Source organism: Limanda limanda, chromosome 23, assembly GCF_963576545.1.
Source record: "Limanda limanda chromosome 23, fLimLim1.1, whole genome shotgun sequence".
Classification (NCBI taxonomy): domain Eukaryota; kingdom Metazoa; phylum Chordata; class Actinopteri; order Pleuronectiformes; family Pleuronectidae; genus Limanda; species Limanda limanda.
The window spans coordinates 6,284,768-6,300,822 of record NC_083658.1 but is presented as its reverse complement, the minus strand read 5'-3'; the positions used below and the strand labels follow the sequence as shown (position 1 = coordinate 6,300,822).

Sequence of the window (16,055 nt, the reverse complement as noted above, 5' to 3'; positions counted from 1 at the left end):
TAATCTGCGTATTCTCCGAGGAGATGCAAATGCAGGTTTGGTGGGGGGGAGATTTACTAAGACCCTTGGCGGATGGAGGCAATTACAGAGGCTCATAATGACAAACACAATGATGCAGGATGGATCCTGGCTGCAGAGCGAGCCGCGAGGACGGTGGGTGGAGGAGAGAGGAGAGAGAGGAGAGAGGAGAGCTCAGGAGGGAGCGACAAAGAATACAATAGCAGGAGAATGGAGGAGAAGAGCGGTGGAAAAGGTGTGGGCAGTGTGGAGTGATATGAATTAGTGCAGAGGGGAACGGGGAGATGAGGAGAAAGGGCCGAGAAGACAGAAGGAGAGGACACACGGAGCGTCTTTATGACTGTGAAAGGGAAGTGAAGCCAAATTAGAATCAGTCAGACTCCCCTTAACCCCCCCCCCACCCCTTGTGACACTGAAGACCTACAGCACAGTGGCCTGATTAACAGAGTCGTACCAGGAAATAGGGAAACATGACCTCTCCACAGCCGATTTCAGACAGCTTTTTTTCTCAGACAAATTGGATCCGGATGTTTTCTAGAGTTCGTCTTTCACATCCGAAGAGCCCAGCTGGAAGTCGTCAGAGAAAAGGTCTGGAACATTTAGGCGAGGTGGGGGGGGGCACCTGCGTTTACACGAGGCCGGACATGACGTATCCGTTTTGCGGCAGAGATCACAAAAAGGTCTTGACGTCAGTGCTCGTCTGAACGCAGATTGTGTCTCATAAACTGTCGCAGTCCAGTGGGTTCAGACAACTGAATTACATCTGACAGGATATGGAATTCCAGCTGGACGGTGCAGGGTTTGGAAAAACTGACAATGAAACGAGAGACGCCAGGCTCAAATAGAACTGGAGGACACATCGATCAATATAAAGATTAAGAGAGTTATTAGAGAGGCAGCAGTCAGATGACTCGCTGCACTTTGCTTCCTGATGAACTTAAAAGTAGCCTCTACGTTTGTTTCCTGTTCTGCCAGTGCAGGAGAGGCTGGTACGACGCGAGAAATGATTGGTGTCATTAATCAACATTAATAACGACTGATTCAATTTGGGTGTGTCGGCTCAGGGTCATGGTATTGTGCAAAGTAACTGCATTTCCTACCTATTAAAATATTTAATTCAATTTAATTCTATCCTGTTTCATTCCATTTTTTGTGATGCATTTCTTCGTCTTACACCAAGAGAAATAATCTGGGGTTTGGTATCGATTTTTGGTTTGTTCAGTTTCTGATGTATTAAGTGAAAAAGTCCAGGAATTCAATAACAACACAGGTAAGGTTAGTGTGTTTTCTCAAAAGGTACATATGAATTCTCGAGGTAGGGCCAAGAAAAAGTTTTTGTGGAGGTCACGGCGCTCTTGTGACCTCTCAGCACCAAATTCAAATATGCATTTTTGCACCAGTTGTAATGAGATCTCCCCACCCTCCCAGTCGTTCCTGAGATATCGCGTTCGAAGAACATCCTGCCTCTGGCCACGGAGTCTGTCGCATAAGAATCTATACCATAAAACCTTATCCTTATTATCACACTATTCTTAGTATTGCACCGAACTGGAACAGATCCCGTGGGGTCACGATGCAAATGATTCCAAGCACGATATGGATTTGAAGCAGCTACTTAACCTGTTCGAGTCCATATTGGACGTGCAGGCAAACGGGGGTGGAAGGTTTTTTAATCAAGCGGAGCTCAAGGTACAAGGCCGGCTGCCAGTGTAAATAACCAATAATCTTCAAGACTCATCAAATGAAAAACTAATAAAACCTCGCAATCCTTTTCTCCCTGACAGATATTAAAGACACTCCACACTCACCACTCCTAACTGATTTAAAGCTGCCACGCAGGATTATAATTCCACAGACGCTACGTGAGCCTCTTTGCAATTGTTGTGAATAGACACACACACAGGGAGATATTGCAGGAATTAGGGGCGTTTGTCTTGTGAGACACAAAACGCTGGCAACACCGGGATCAGATAACGGGGGTTTGACATTCACAGAGACCCCCGGGGCGGCTGCGTAATGATGAGAGTCACGAGTCAGACAGCGCTGACCTCCACACCCTTGTGTTAACGCTGCAGTAAGCCAATCCCCCCCCCCCCTCTCTCCCTCTCCTCTCCCCTTCACAGTTCACATGCACAAAATCACACCTGCCCACACATATGCATACTAAATCGCACCGATCGCACAGAGCATCGCCCACGCAACGTGGCGCAGGCACACAAACAGATCTGCTAGGCCATGTCCAGAGCGGAGTAATAACGCTAGCACAGAAACGCACAACTGAAAAAACCTCAGAGGTGACAAAACTAATTAGGGCTTCATGCGCTGACAAAAGGTGGGTTTGTGTGTGCGGTGTGTGTGTACATGAGAGAGGGAGAGATTGCGTGGGCAGGTGTAGCTGTGTGTGTGTGTGTGGGTAAGAGAAACTGTGTGGGAGGGTGTGATTCTATGTGTGTGTGTGTGAGAGAGAGAGAGAGGGAGCTGGTGCTGAAGCTGTGACCTGGACGGCATCCCAGAGGGAGTCAGCGTGGCAGCGGCGAGCGCCACCAGCGGGAAGATCACAAATATAGACGACGGCACAAACCCTTCGCCGCTTTCACTTAGCGCCGACTTTGAGTGAAGCCATTACATCCCATCTCACTGCGTATTCAGCTCATCCGTCCGTCTGTGAGTGACACGTGCTTTTCACAATTGCTCATCATTACTCCCCATTTAAAGTGATGAGGTAAATGGTGGTGAAGCGACTCTGGAGAGTGTTTTGTAATGCAGTGTTTGAAAAGCACAGGGCTCGGACCTTCCTCTTTTCATCCTGTCAGACTTTGTGTGAGAGGCCTTTTCTCCCGGATGTAGTCATGATCTATCAGGGCTTTGTGCCTGGTGGTCGCATGAATCAGGTTTGATTTGTCTTCAATCCTCCCTCTTTTTGTCTGGTTCGCAGATGGAAGAAGCACATAAATGACGCGGCTGCTGGAGCTGTCACGGATTTTAATGGAAATGCGGCCACGATTTAAAAACAGTGGGAAATAAATCAATTATTAAAACATTAATCATTTTGGTGCAAACTTAATTTCCTCCGAAGGTCTTGTATGTCATATATGTGTGGACCGGTGAAAAAGAAGAAAACGTGCTCCTCCCTGTTTTTTCATTATAACATGTTACTCTTTGTTTGCTGAGGCTGAAGTCCCACAGAAAGAGATGTGAGTCCAACCGATGCTGATGCCATTATAAATTTCCGATACCTATATATAGGGCGTTATATATATATAAAAAAAATGTGGCAATGATTCCTACATTGTTGTTATCAAACCCTTGAAATGTAATTAAGACTTGATATTTTACAATTTAACCATAAACTCTCACAGTGTCTGTTACTATCTCCGACTCCAGGAAGTCTCCGACAAATACTAGAGAGGATATAGATTTTCTATAAATATGGCTAAAGCACGTTTAAATGGCTGATCTCCACACAAAAGAGGGGATCCGTTCATTTGGAAGAATCTCAGCTTTCCTTCAGGCTCACAACATGAGGTCAGGTGGTCCACAGCTTTATTCTGGGATAATCCTCCCCTGAAGAAGACGTTCCAGGCTGTCATCAAGCAACAATGCTGATGAAAATACAACCTCAGACACGCAAGTAATGATGCATCATGGAAGTCGGGGAAGTGTTAATTTCTTGGTACCGTGCACGGCAGTTATAAGTAATTCCATCTAATAGAGGCTCCAGGCTGCGGTTTGGGAGAACGTGTCCCTGCCACACTTGTGGATTCAGAGCACATAAAATGAGGTAATCTTTGAGGGAGAGGCGACACAGCATCACATAAATTGGAGGAAAAAAAAAAGAGGAGTGCTTATGACTCATGGCTGAAGCAGTGAAGTGGACCGCCGACGCAACAGTGACGGCGTTGAAAAGCAACATGTGTGCCGGAGGAACCAGATGATGGCACAGTATTGTCAGCACTGCAGACACAGATGCACAGAGCGAGTCCTCCGTGCTCTCTGTTTAAGCCACCCACTTGGAGCGGAGCAGAAATCCATTCATTTGCGGGCATTGCCTCGGAGCAGCAGCGTCTATGAAAAGGATCTTTGAAAAGCACCAAGGCACGTCAGTGACTCACCCTCCAGCCAGCGGTGTGTAGCCATAGCTACACGGTGAAATTATACCTCTCAGCTGCGTCGCTCGCACGGCAGCCTCTCGTTGTACGCTGCTGTTTTGCACTTGTGTGTATGACATGCTGCGATACGCACGTCGGGAAACTGCTAATAACTGCTGTGATTCAGATTTGGATTATTATCTCTTTGAAAAACAGACAACAGCGGAGAGGAGATCAAACATTAATTATCAGTTGTTTTCACTTGACACGTATCCTCTGACCAAGAGATTATAAATTGAAACATTACTGCTGGCACGTTCCATATATCCACACAGCCATCGCCAACGGGAACCTACTTGTTGTTTGCCAAGTTTCCATACGGGAGTAATATCTATAAAATGTGTTTCACATTAGAGTCGGAGAGGAAAAAGGCAGATACTATTAACACATTAGGATTTAACTCTCACTCTCTAAGATTCCCTTAATTGTTTTTTCTTCATCTAGAAATGTTTTATGAGGGAGAATCCTCTTAATTCTTTCTGTGCCATTGTTAAAGGGTTTTCTTTTTCTTACACTGTTCTGCTTTTATTTGGATTCCTTGATATTGTCCAAAACTGATATTGACACTTCTGATATGTAAACATTAATATTAGCTGATGAAAAGAAAATGATTAACAAATATTCTCAAAATCAATAAATCATTTTAGTTATTTGATTAATACTTTTGCATTTGGTTGTTTATCACATTAAAATTGCATTAATTTGGCAAAAATGTTTTACAGTTTAGTGACTTGAATGTATTATTATTATTAACCGTTCTTTATTTAGGTGAGTCCCTCTGAGATAGAGATTTCATTTTCAAGAGAGACCTGAGTGGGCAAAATAAATGAATAAAAAACATAATAACAATGTCAAGGAGCAGAAATCCATTTATCCTGTTCTGTGTTCTGCAGTTTCAACTATTTCTCTGATGGAAGCTAATCTGATCTTTCCAAATTCAGGCTTAAGGTACATGGAATATCAGCCAATCATGTGATCTAACCAAGAGATATGTAAGATCATAATTTGGCAATCAGTGGTTTGTAAATAAACCGGTACCGATGCCTGTCAGTCCTCTGATAGAGAGAGATGTGACCCACCTCCTCACACAGGGGGATGATGGCTACCATAAACCTCACCTGTAATAAAAACTGAGTCCAGAGGTTTGAGGATAGAAGGAAGCTGCAAGCGTGTAAAACACATAATCAAAATCTAAAAGTGACAGGAATATTGCTTCAATAATTCCGCTACAGAAGGAAACTGGCTCTATTTCTAACCAGGGAACCGATCTTCTACAGTAGTTTAGTCACACGCCTGTATACTGCCCCCTTTCCATTCGTCAAAAAACCTTTTAAAGACGCTTGAATTTCCATGTTTGCACATTAAAGTTTCTGACGCATTTGCGACGTTGAATTTTTACTCAACGAGGGGGAACGAGAAAGACAAAATCCTCTTGTGGCAATGGGAAAAGAAACAAATAACAAATCTGACTTCAGTTGAGTTAATATAGACTATATTAATCTGTAGATTTATTATATTATACTGTAGATTAACATGATTTATCTACAGTTTAATCTAGAAAATATTCACCTTAACTGTTTCATATTTATAAACCTGGAAGTCCCTTTATTTGAAAATCTCTTATTCTAAGGAGACCTCGAAAAGATGGCAGAAGAAATAAAGCATTTCAAAACAGACAAAGGACAATTATTGAAAAGAGAGCCCTATATAAACAGATAGGAGACAATATATTCATGAGACCATCTTAGGAAAAGCATTTGCACTCATCTGTTACTCAGTTTGTCATGCATGGAAACAAACGTTTATTTTTCCCAGCGTTCCACCGATCACGCTCCGAATCAGACACAGGCACACAGTGTTCAGTTGGCAAAACTTAAGCAAAAAAGGCAAGAGACAAAACAAGGCAAACATTTGCATGAGAACATTTGCATGAGAACACACACACACACACACACACAAAACAATCACCCACACACGCTGACAGGTTGCTGTTCTGGACGCAGCGTTTCTCGAACCGCAACACTCACAGGAAACAGGGAGCAGGGCTACAACAGAAAAACACTTGAGGGGTATACATCCTTTGACTGTGTGCATATTGAACTCCCACTGACCCACTTCTTTGTTGTAACTCTGTTCTTGTCTAATAATGTTGACAGGGGCTGCTCGGCATGCCCGGGTTTTCTGGAAGTCATTACAAGAGTGAATATGTTCGTACACAGACGTACAAGGAGCATCTGACTAACTTGTGAGTCAGCCGTGGCCTGTGAGAACCTGATTACCAATTACCGGTGCAATTACAGCGAGAGAGTCAATACACTAACAAAAAGAGTGATTATTAAACTAGAATTGCACCCAGTGGAGCACATGCCTCCGCCTAGGCCCAAAGTCAAGAGCCAAAACACAGACAGGGGTGAGAACATAACCTCCGTGGCTGACGTAATACAGCCCCTACTGGGCCTGAGTCCTGGAGACATAATTAGCCCCATCCTCCATTAAATCAAATAAATTCACGGCGAACACAGTCCCGAATGGCCCGTGTATGTAGCATTAGCACACCCCCCACACCTCCTTCACCAGCCGGGCTGAATGGTCAGAGCGATGACTGTTGTGTGTCCGTGGGTGGCACGGACACAGAGAGCCAGTCTTCCACCCCCACCGGCAGAATAGCGCTTCAGTTGTGGGCCCCTCCGTTCACCACTGTAACATTTGCATTTCGCCCTCAATGGCTGCTCTATGCTCCGACCCGCTGGAGACCGAGCGGAGCTGCCTATAGGCTGCAGTCGACAGAGGAGCTGTAAATGTTCTCGTAAAGGCTACTGGAAACCCGCCTTCAAATTATACCCCTGTGGTTCCAATCTCCTTTAATGGGGAAGCTATCGCCGCCGTTCTCCCCTGTCGAAGATGGATACACTCAGAATGAGTCACTGCCTTCCTCTCCCCATGTCAACACTTCAACCCAACAAACAATATTGCTGAATTACGTTGCGCCGAATCAAGGGAATCTGCGATGTGCGTGTGTGCGTGTGTTTGTCCATTAAGCCCTGTTTTCGTCAGCTGCAGAGAAAAGCTCGGTGGGCTCTCGTGTAGCTGAGCCCCGGTGATGTCTTCTTAATGCTGGCGTAGCGCTCGCTGACCTGATCGGTGACAGTGTGTCGGGCGGTATTGGCAGATTGCAATCCGGAAATACCAATCAGGGAGAAAGATCACGGAAGAGTCAGCGTGACACGGTGAAGTGGCCAGAGAAATGGGATTCAGGTCTTAACTCTCCAGGCAAATCAAGCCAATTCTAGTGGAAAATGCAGCATAAACACAGTAAACTACCCACATAGGCAGGTCTTTAGTGCTCACATTTGGAAATCTCCCACAGCGTGTGGTGTTTGGATGGCCGCACCGTGCAGAGAAACTGTAGTAAAGTCTTCCTCCCCTCGTTTATCCGATTGTCCTTCCCAGCTTGAGAGGAGGAGGGCCGCTTTGAGAAACTGACACTAATTTCCCTGACATGAAGCCTGTGATATGTGTAATCCCCTTAGAGCATAACCGAAGAACCTGTTGTATCCCCGCTGACCGGCAAAGACGGAGGAAGGGAGGGAGGGAAGGAGGGAGGGAAGGAGGGAGGGGTAGACAGGCGCACACTTGTTCCTCTTATCTTTCCCTCATATCTCCCAAACTGCCTTGTCTTTGCCGTGTGTGACCTTTTACATCCTGCCATTACTCAGAGGTGAATTTCTAGTTTTTTGAGAAATATGCTCATCCTTTACCTGGGTGTCCTGTGTTTCTTGGCCTGCATCCTGGAATCAACAGGAACCTGCCACATTGTAATCCCATATTTGCTGCACTTTATATCAATATTTAAAAAGTATTGGTCTTCTTTTCATGGTGTCAGTCATTTCCTTCTGTACTTTCTCAGCCTACTCCGGTAGAACCGGGGTAAACGGGGAAAGGGGAGCTGACAGCTGGTTATGGGTCAGGCTATAACAGGTCATAAGGACACCACTCCGGTGAGAGCCCCCGGGTATAAGACGCCGAGTGGACAGGCACTCCGGTGCTCAAAGAAAAAGCAGACCCAGTGATCCCAGCACCCGGTAGAATACCAACGCAATGGATGCACATGGACAGGGCTTCCCTTCATCCTCAAACACAGAGAGTGCTCCCTCTTACGGATCCTGTTTTGTTTTTTGGGCTCTAATGGATCCGTTTGGACTAATGGATCTGTTTGAAGGAGCAAGGCTCCAGGACACCGGGAAACACAAAATCCATTTTGAAATGATAGCCTCAGGCTTTTTGCTTACATTTGGGCTGGTAATGTAGAACAGGAATCAATGGAGAGCAGTGGCTAAAGGCGAGTCACGTAATGTAAATGTAAAAACTGCGGAGGATCGTCTATATTGTAATCAGGTATATTTAAATCACAAAAAGGTAATACCGTTAGTTTAAAGGAGATAGACCAGGTAATTTGGACAGCACACACACACACACACACTAAGACATACGTAAGACTGTGTTGCCTCAGCAGTAATTAAGTGCCTTTGTTTCACCAGCTGTAATCCCACAGATAGAGGAGTAGTACTGCAGCTGACACGCCTGAGATTACCCAAGGAGAGAGAGGAGGCAAGATTGGAACACAGACACACACACACAGACACACACATACACACACACACACACAGGGTGGAGAGTGGGAGAAATGTGAGATAAAAACTGTTTTTATTCTATGCTTGTTTGTCCTGGGACTCCTAGATCGCAGGAATCTTTCTCCCACAGGCAGCAAATTGCATAAAAATGCAATTTGATACTCCCAGTGGCGTCACGTAAGATGTGTAATAAAATGCTGATCATGTGTCCGCACCCAAGTATCTCAAGCAGTTTACTGCTACGTAATCTGATCATTAGAAAGTCCAGCAGAAGGTTTTTTGGTTTGTTGTGAAACGACCACAGTTGATGGGAAGCACCGGAGTGGGCAAAAGTCCATAATAAATAAACTCAACCATAAAGTCATTAACATTCATGCCATTAAAATGCACCTATATATGAAAGCTATAAACGCTGTATAAGTGCCTCTACATTAACCGCAGGCTATCGAAAATAGTTTTTTCCAGAGCTGTGATGAATGCTTTGTGCAGGTTATGATAAAACGTTTTGTTCATCTGTCACAGCAGTTGACAGATTTTGACAATGGAGCTTTCATGCGGTTTGTGCAGAGGAAAAAAAAAGGCAATTTAAAAACGTACCAGCCGCCACTTAAGGTCATCAGCGTTTATGTGATGGCTTTGATAACGACCCACACTGGACTGTGCATGTTTTTTATTGCTGTGGATGTTTTTTTGTATCGGAGAGGTGATGGCCAAAGTCCGGCTGCGGCGGCACCTGCAGCGCCCAGGTCCCTGCTGCTAATCCAGCCCAGCTTCAGTTAATCTGATCATCTGTGACCTGCTGAGACATGAAACCCACCCTCCAGAGCTCGTCTAATCTGTACACACACACACACACATAGAGGGATAGTGGCATACTGAAAGGTGCAACTTAAATACTCATGCCACATACAGTGCATTCAAGTGAGGCCCTGTCTCATGTTCCCACACTTCTACAAATACACACCCAGAAGAAAGGCTCAGCTTTGACAATGCCAGCTCTCAGTCTGTTGATAGGTGAGTCATATGAGGCATTAGCCAGCTTGTGACAGGCTGTCACTTCCCTGCGCTGAGAAGACGGATCTTGTCAGCTTTACACTGGTATGACAGCAGTCCTATATCATCACCAGCTTCGACTAGCTTTGAACAGAGGGAAGACTTTATTGAATAGGGTTAGATGATGTTGATGCCCTAGTTTGAGTGGAACTGTGTCAAAGCCCCAAGAGGAAACAGCAGGAAGCCACTGGGCCTTATTTAAATTTCCTAATTTTACATTTGCTAACTCGTTTTCAATCGCTCTCTAGCGATCAAGGCTGCTCCAAAAATAACTGGTCCACGACAAATGCTGAGGAGAGACGTTCAACAAACAATGCAGGAGAGGTAAAAAACAAAAAAGGCTAGCCTACGTCTTCTTTCCACCACTGACACTATTGACCGCGTGTCAGAGCGTGTTGAGGAGTTGTGTAAATCCATAAAACAGATAAAGGCGGATAATGAGATGGAAGGGAGCGGGCAGATCTATTCATCAAAGCCTCTTTCTAACACACTCAGCAGATAAGGGCAGAAATGTTGTATGGCTGCTTACTCTCCAGTTTGGAGATTAAAGCTTTGGTTGCTGACAATATGAAAAAAAGGAAAAAGTTGAGAGGTACAGGTTTATAATTAAAACGACAGCGAATCTGGAGCACGGTTACTCAAAGTCAGAATTTACAGTTCGGCATCTTATCGCGTATCTTTCATCATTGTCTCGAAAAGGCCGCGCAGATATTCATACCCCTGTGTAAGTAGTGAGAGAAAGGAGTCATGCATCGGTTCAAAGTTATCAAACTAAAATATGTAGCAGCAATATCGTATTAATGGAAAGGAAACAAGAGCTAAAAAACTAGAAAAACACATATTGTAAAAAACAATTTAATCGATTCAATCCATCTAATAATTTATCCAAAGCGAAAATTAAGAACGTTAAGTATAAATTGTGCTGAGGAAATCACGTGTTTCTTTGTTTACAGCACATCAACACCATGTGTCGGCCCTTATCGCCATAAGCTCTCGAATCCAATCATCCTCGTCTTAGTCTGCAGACGTGTATGGTATTTGTATTATAGTCAATAATAGCGAGGCTGGTAGGAGAATCTCTGGAAAATATCTGCAGTAACTGACTCGGGCGTATACGTTCTTACATCCAGCAACCAGCATAACCACAAGCCAACCAAACAGCCCAAATCTGGCATGTTTAGAAAGGGCACTGACTGCACTAGTGCAACCAAAGGGAAATAAGGGGAAGATTCTTCTGGATGGACACGTTTGCTGGTTATGGTGATGAGGTCCCTGAGGATGCTTCCTCCTGTGGGCCGGAGAGGCTCTTCGCCCACACGGAGATGATGAAAACAATCCTCATGAGGTGGAGAGAGCGCTTATGCTTGGTTAAAGTAGTAAGTGCCCTTTGGTCGAAGAGACGAGATCAATAAACTATGGCACAGTGACTGAAGCAGCCTTTGAGCTGCAGGGTTGGTTTTATCTTTAAATCGCCTGATGCAGGTAAACATATTGACACACTGTTCAGTCGTGTCATCACCCTGTTCCTTTTCCTGTTTTCTCTGAGGTGAGACTTGGTTCTGTGGAGCCAGTGAGTTAAAAAGAGGTTAAATGTTCAAATTGGAAATGTCTTGTGTCTTGTATCCAAGACCATCCAATCTTTAAACCTGACGCTCTTCCTGCAACTGATCCTTTCAATGGCTTGCAACGGCTAAATGCGGTGCCAATTTATACTGGTACCACTTCTCCCATCCTCCCTGATCTCCTCGTTCCCTCACCCGCCATGGGTTCTCCCTTCTCTGTGAGGGTGCACGCTGTCAATTAGTGTCCCCCACCTGTCTCTGTGGGTCACTGGTGCAGACATCTGCTGGGTGTGAAATTGGTCATCTCACTTTTGTCCCTGAACTTTGCATGGCACCCTCTCAGTCGACCCAAACACACACACACACAATGTCAGAGATATGCAGTCATGACCTAAACTTGACCTTTATGGTATGGCCACCCTGTGTGGTTGGGGAAAGGGGGGAAGGTGTGACATAAATAATACCTCGAGCCTGGACGGGGGTATTATAAAACTATCTGCACCAGAATAGTCCACAGTGCCATGCAGGCTCCTGCAGCTTTGCCAGCTTGTATTTTTACTCTCAAGCTGCCGTCCGACATGCATTGAAGTCTGGACATGTTTCCTGAAAATTCGCAAAGAGCAAGTGGGCGTGTTGATGACATTTCGAACATCTCAGGGTGGAAAAGAGGTGTCGTACATATAAAGACGTCGTCAAGAATTCAAATTAGTTCTGAGGGCATTTGGCCGACGCCAGTGTTGATGTGCTGCAAAAACAAAAACAGGTGATTTCCACAGCAGATTTAATAGGTCATGTGCTTCCTCCTGCATGCTCTACCCTGGTACCACCTGCCTCGCCGGACTGTCCCTGACACTTTCCTTTTTCTTGTGAATGCGTCTGACACAGAAAATACCCAACTGCATTCCTCACATGAGAAAGGGAAACTCAACAAAAATGCCCAGACCTAATTTTTCAGGAAAACACCATCGGTTTCGGTGTCACGATGTTCCCTGATCTCAGAATAAAACTCTGTGAGTACAACATGGTTATTTCCGGTGAACAGAGACACCGACTATCCGACATCCTTTTCCTAATAGACATGAAGTCTTATTGTTGTTGTGGGAATTCAACAGCCAAACAGAAGAGGCACCGATAGAGCATCACTTAAGAACCAGAGTAGGAATTAGCGGAGGGTGTGTTGGTATGAAAACATTTACTCCAGTACCCAGCTTCCCTCTAACTAGACAGCTGCAAGCCTTTCATTCACTAATACAAGAGCCTTTTACTCCGACTCCGAGACTTTCATCCCGCCAAGTTCTATCAAATTACTCCAATTTGGAGGAGCGACACTCCGGCCTATTAGGCCTGATGTTTTTGAGGGCGGTAAGAGTGGAATAAATTCCCTGCTATAACCTCATGGCAATGAATGAAACAGCAATATTGTTTCGGTTAACCAGACATTTTAGACAAGACAGAAGCACACGCCTACATTATCTCACCAGCGATTCGATCCATAATCTAATGAGTTAAAATGAGTTTTTCTTCCTTATGTGTGTGGCGAGGGTGTAGATCAGAATTTAAAGTTAGTGCACTGGAAGAAATCAGCAGCTCCTAAGTGATGTGTGTTTTGAGATGTTGCTCTCCTCTCAGCTCATCGCTTTCTGTGGTGCAGCATGGGGAGCGTTTTATGAGAAATCATGGCAGGTTCCACTTCTTCAGGGCAGTCCATCACTGCAGCTCGTCAAAACTGAATGGGAAACGAGACAGAACACTCCGAGGAGAAAGAAATAGTTATCATTCGGATGCTGAGAGATCTAAGCACATGGTCCACGTGCGTTTAGGGCGTGTCAATCACTGTGTCAATCACATGATTCACAATGATTTGAAATTGTCTCTAAATCAAGAATGGGTGTGTTTTGTCATTTTAATACCAGAGAAGAAAACTGTTGGGGCGAGGTAGAAGCTGTGAACCAAACAAAGAGAAGCCAGCGTAAAGCCGTTATTGTTTTTGTTGTACACAGCGAGCGACGTGTTTGATAAACTGCACTTTGTAAAGCATCGGTGAAAATCGTCATCAAATATTTGCATCAGTGTGGAGGCGGCATAAGACCTGCACACCCATGGGCCTTAAGATGGGTACATTTGCTGTTTGTACAACTTGCACAACAACCAGACGGTTAAATGACAACAGCGCTGGCCTGAAAAGTAGCAATGACACTTCGCGCCGGGTGTAAGATAAGGAGCACAGTCTCAGACGTTTTCTGCTCTGACACATTCCCACATGGGATCGGGATGTCATGCTAGGCCTGGTTCACAACAGCCTGTTTGACACAGACCAATAGTCACCTCGGCAAAAAACAAGTGAAGGGAACCCATTCTGGTGTAAGGCCCCTAAAGATTGCATTTCTGTTGCCTCATTAGATGAAGCCAATTAAGAAGATCTCTGTCTCATTATAAAGGCTGGCCCCTGGGAGACAGCTGGGCCTGTCTATCTAACTGTTTGTAGCTCCCTAGGTGTGTGTGCGCTTGTGCCTTTGTGTGTGTGTGTGAGCTGGGGGTGGTCAGATGGGAAATGTGGAGCAACTGGGGCTATGTGTCTTTGCAAGTTTGTCCATTTTATAATCAGAGGAGAATAAAAGGAAGCCTGGGGGGTGCAGTCAAAACATTTCCCGAGCAACCATCAATTTCTGTGTTTAATACAGGGCCACTGCAAAGGCCACATGCTTGTGTACTGGGAATACAAGGAACGCACTTTCTTAAATGTACGGTGGCTTTCAGCAAACAAACAGATAAATGCTACTCTCAGAAGAAATCAGAGCAGAACAACCTCAGTCTGTCTCTGATGAGTGATGATGAAACTGCATATCAATAATTAATGAGACCAATACTAAAGGTCAGGCGCCCAGCGAGCCGCCATAGATCTGCCTTCAGCTCCATCGCAGAGACGCTCCCGACAGCAGAGGCTGCTGCAGCAGGAAAGAGGGTCCGGGTCCAGCTGGCTTTGAAATCCCCCAAATGTTAGGATGCCATTGATTTTGCAGAACTGATTATTTTTTTTGTTCTTTTTACAGATAGAGGGGGGGGGGGGGGATGCAGTGAATCCTGTACTTTATCAGCGCTGTGGGCAGCAGAGCAGAGCGAGATGGAGGAAAAGGATGACTCAGACCTAGTGGGTAGATTGAGACCAGGTGAGACACAGTGCAGCAGATGGGCCGATTTTTCATTGCTCCGTCCCTCCGTCATGACGAACACTGTTCTATTCTGACATGAAAGAAATGTAGTTTTCTATTAACCCATTGAACTCTATGGCAAAAATCTCGGCAATGGTACGTCAGGGCCAACATTGGTATTTTGGGAATATCTTCAAATGCTTCGTATCAATAAACTATGTACAATCTAAGCTAAAAGGTCAATACAAGTTAATAAACCATAATGGTAAAAGTACTGAATTAGAAAGCGCTTAAAGGTAATAAGAGGCCTTGGTTTTCTGCTGCAAAAAGAACGGATGATCTACCTATTATAGTTTTTATTTTTTATCCATTTGAACACTATCATGCAAACAACAACTCTCCACAGGCAGATAGAGGAAATCCCAAGGCGCAACCACACATTGTAAACACATTTTGCACAGGATGTAAGATAATGAAATGACATATTCATGACCATACAATGTGATGAGGGGAACTTACTCATACAAAAAGGATTGTGCTGGAAACAATACTGAAACAGACTCTAGCTCCAAATGCACAAGATGTCAGCGTTTGTATCCCGACTATTTTGGCTTAATTTCTGGACAGTTACAGGAAGTGGAGACGCATTGTTCTTCTTATATACAGTCAATGGTCCGGATGGCATTACCCTGCTAATCCAGCACCACTGCAACGAATCCCATTTTCCATCAGGATACCTCCTTTAACTCCAGCATAAAACTAACTTGTCTAATTTAACTAAACCCATGTTTTGACTTGATATTATTAATATCATCAGCAGTGATGTAATTCTATATATTCTCTGAAATTCATGCCTCATTTTTTGGGTCAATAAAGGTAAATTTAACATTCTCCTCTTTCCGATGCCTGGAGCATTGTCGCTTGATATTAGACCCAATCCTGCCTTCACACTACACAACTCACACACACACACACCGACACAGATGTGGGTCAGAGCAGTGGCCCAATTAAAACTCCAACCCCGCGGTATAAACTTTTGCAGCACAGGGCAGTCCGCAGTGACATCAATAAACCCTGTAAGTGCAATCAATTTGAATTTAAACAAAATGACAACAGTAACATGCAAATGCCCCGGCGCAGGCAGACAGAGAATGAAGAGGCCGTTGGAAAACGACGATATCTTCAACTGTGCTTCGACCACAATCCTGATATGACAACACAGGACCAGTCAAAGTGTTAAAGCTAATAAAAAAGAAGATATAAGAACTATGTGCAGTTTATTTCAACTTTCTACAAGTGCAAAACAGGCTGGTCTATTCGCTGAAAAGAGGTTCTGGGCTTTTCTTTTATTGATATGAAACATTTCCAGTGAATGACTAACCATGCCTCGGTCATGACACTCAAACAGGGAGCTGATCTAACTTCCTCCTTCTCTTCTCTGTTCCTGTGCTCGGACCTATTTTCAGATCAGTTAGTTTGGGGATGTTTGCTGCA

General features: G+C 44.5%; 1 protein-coding gene across 9 annotated transcripts in view; it reads right to left on the bottom strand.

The window, feature by feature from the left end:
- Nucleotides 1-16,055, bottom strand: part of mbnl2 (muscleblind-like splicing regulator 2) — a 49,828-nt gene that overhangs the window by 17,220 nt on the left and 16,553 nt on the right. The window lies entirely within an intron of this gene.